Source organism: Schistocerca americana, chromosome 8 (genome assembly GCF_021461395.2).
Source record: "Schistocerca americana isolate TAMUIC-IGC-003095 chromosome 8, iqSchAmer2.1, whole genome shotgun sequence".
NCBI classification, from domain to species: domain Eukaryota; kingdom Metazoa; phylum Arthropoda; class Insecta; order Orthoptera; family Acrididae; genus Schistocerca; species Schistocerca americana.
The window spans coordinates 81,990,633-81,994,033 of NC_060126.1; the positions used below are offsets into that span (position 1 = coordinate 81,990,633).

Sequence of the window (3,401 nt, forward strand, 5' to 3'; positions counted from 1 at the left end):
TTAAAGTAGTACAGGAGTTTCGCTATTTGGGGAGCAAAATAACTGATGATCGTCGAAGTAGAGAGGATATAAAATGTAGACTGGAAATGGCAAGGAAAGCGTTTCTGAAGAAGAGAATTTTGTTAACATCGAGCATTGATTTAAGTGTCAGCAAATCGTTTCTGAAAGTATTTGTATATGGAGTGTAGCCATGTATGGAAGTGAAACATGAACGATAAATAGTTTGGACAAGAATAGAATAGAAGCATTCGAAATGTGGTGCTACAGAAGAATACTGAAGATTAGATGGGTAGATCACATAACTAATGTGGAGGTGCCGGCCGATGTGGCCGTGCAGTACTAGGCGCTACAGTCTGGAACCGCGTGACCGCTACGGTCGCAGGTTCGAATCCTGCCTCGGGCATGGATGTGTGTGATGTCCTTATTGTGGTGTCACCGCCAGACACCACACTTGCTAGGTGGTAGCTTAAATCGGCCGCGGTCCATTTAGTACATGTCGGACCCGCGTGTCGCCACTGTGTGATCGCAGACCGAGCGCCACCACAAGGCAGGTCTCGAGATACGATATAGCACTCGCCCCAGTTGTACGACGACTTTGCTAGCGACTACACTGACGAAGCCTTTCTCTCATTTGCCGAGAGACTGTTAGATTAGCCCTCAGCTAAGTCCATGGCTACGACCTAGCAAGGCGCCATTAGCCTTACATAGTTTGATAGCTATCGTATGAAATGTCTCATCAAGAATGCTGTATTCACATCAAAGAATAAAAGATAAGTATTCGAGGAGCTGCATACTTTTCTTATTAGAATTCACTACTTATCCTGTTCCAGAATTCACGCCCGTCTGCGTTAGATAGCGTGCCTTTCGGCCTCCTCTATCTACAAGGTGTTGGCACATTTACCAACACATCACTTATGTTAGTTAGGTTTAATTAGTTCTAAGTTCTAGGCAACTGATGACCGCAGAAGTTAAGTCGCATAGTGCTCAGAGCCATTTAATGTGGAGGTACTGAATAGAATTGGGGAGAAGATGAGTTTGTGGGACAACTTGACTAGAAGAAGTGATTGGTTGGTAGGACATGTTCTGAGGCATCAAGGCATCACCAATTTAGTACTGGAGGGCAGCGTGGAGGGTAAAAATCGTAGAGGGAGACCGAGAGATGAATGCACTAAGCAGATTCAGAAGGATGTAGGTTGCAGTAGGTACTGGGAGATAAAGAAGCTTGCACAGGATAGAGTAGCATGGAGAGCTGCATCAAACCAGTCTCAGGACTGAAGACCACAACAACAACAACATGACGAAACATGGGCGAGGTAACATTCTTCACAACAAACTATACGAATCAACGATATTTCCCCTGTGGGAGGCTAAGCTTGCTGCCAAAGAGTATTATTTCCTAACATCCTAGGTCATCAATAATGTGGTCCCCCCAAACGACAGTTCATTGTATTGGCTTCTGGTTAAAAAGCTTGACTCTTTAACTTTCAGTTCCACGCACTCACTTGTGCAATGGTGGCTTCAGGCTGGTGTCTATTTACTCTCTGTGTCTCACTAGTGAGCCATTTACCTTGATGCCCCAGTAATATTTCCCATAGTTATAACCAGTTTTCGCTACATCCACTGAAAGCTTGACACGACATTCGTAACGGTGACTGTGTCTGTTTCACAGTCAGCAATCAGTGTGGGAACAGTGAACTTGTATGTTACGGTAATATCAGTCAAATACTCAGCAATGCAGTTACGTACATCAGAGCATAGCTCCTGCCTAATATCATAACAGAACACATTTACATTTCCAACACAGCCCCTGCTCCATTGCATGACCAACATTTCGAGTCTATGTGCAGCAGCATCTTCAATGATTATTACTGTTGATGACTTCTGTGATTAGTGGCAGCTGGTTCCCCCAGTCCTGATTATTTTTATTTTGCCTTTCGATATGGTTATTGTTTCAGTGTTCATAAGCATATAACCAGTGTTGTACTAACATTTTTGTCGTTTTTGTTAACTGTAGTTGTTGCTACAATTGTTCCCATAACCACTCGCTTGTTACTCACCACGAGCTTTCGGTTAATGCTCATTCTGGCCCACAAAACAGTCACTGGCTGTGTTACGTCCATGATCATTGCTTGTGTCAGCAACAATTAGTTAGTTTGAAACTTCCTGGCAGATTAAAACTGTGTGTCGGACCGAGACTCGAACTCAGGACCATTGCCTTTCGAGGGCAAGTGCTCTACCAACTGAGCTACCCAAGCACGACTCACGACCTGTCCTCACAGCTTTAATTCCACCAGTACCGAGTTCGAGTCTCGGTCCAGCACACAGTTTTAATCCGCCAGGAAATTTCATATCAGTGCACACTCCGCTTCAGAGGGAAAATGTCATTCTGGAATCAGTTAGTTTGTTTTTCTCAACTTAGCATCCTTGTTTATCAGATAGAATGAATCAATGGCCAACATAAATGGATAGACTGAATCAAGGACCAACACAAATTCTTCTATGTTGGACTGATACGTGGATCAACTACTGTCATACATAAAAAAACCTATTTTATTTTAAGATTTGCAGGATGTCATGATGTGACATTGGTCCAAAAGCCTTCAACTTCTGACACGAAGGCCTGAGACAAAATTTTACAAAATGTATCAGTAAGATGCAGTACTGGGATGAGCCAAACACCTTTTTCCTGACCGATGACCTCGCTGTCTGGTCTCCTTCCCCAAAACAACCAACCAACCTTTTTCCTGAGGCATTCTTGAATACTATTCAACCGATATTTGGACAGAAACTGTCTTTCCAATTTGTCATAGGACTGAGAGTATTTTGATGCCTCAATAGCCCAGAATGCATGAATAAGTACAATGGGATGTGATTTTTATCCACATACGAGCAGCCAGATCACAGAGCTCTCGCTTAGTCTGATCTGTCAATGGAACCAGTACTTGCATCTTCTTAGGTTCATGTGCAACTGACCGAGTGTCATTGACAGCCTCTCTAACTAAAGGCAACTCTCTATTTACTACATAGATTAGTTCGCTAATGGCATCTTGCCATTACAAGAACTTTTCCTCTGTTTGTTCTTTCCTCTTGTGCAATTCTTTTTTTACTGTGTTTGCTGAACCACTGATTAGTTGCGCCGTGAACTTTAGTGACTGCCAAGGAAATAAAGATGTCCAATTTCCAAATCTGGTTGCTAACTGTTCTCTTTCTACTGATTCTTTACTTTCATTCGTTCCGGACGTTGTTCCAGCTAATACTTCCGTTTTTTGGAATGATTTTGTAATGGCTCAGTGCGTTGACTGCATTGAGAAGTAGGTTCAGTATTTTCTGTAACTGTTGCAACATTGCTTTCACCTGCTACGTCCATGTTTGTTTGTTTGTTTGGTAATTTTTACCAGAAC

General features: G+C 42.8%; 1 non-coding gene across 1 annotated transcript; it reads right to left on the minus strand.

Moving 5' to 3' along the window:
- Window positions 1-2,180: 2,180 nt before the first annotated feature.
- Trnas-cga lies at window positions 2,181-2,255 on the minus strand. The gene has a single exon. It is a non-coding gene; the product is annotated as a tRNA-Ser (tRNA).
- Between the last annotated feature and the right edge of the window lie 1,146 nt (window positions 2,256-3,401).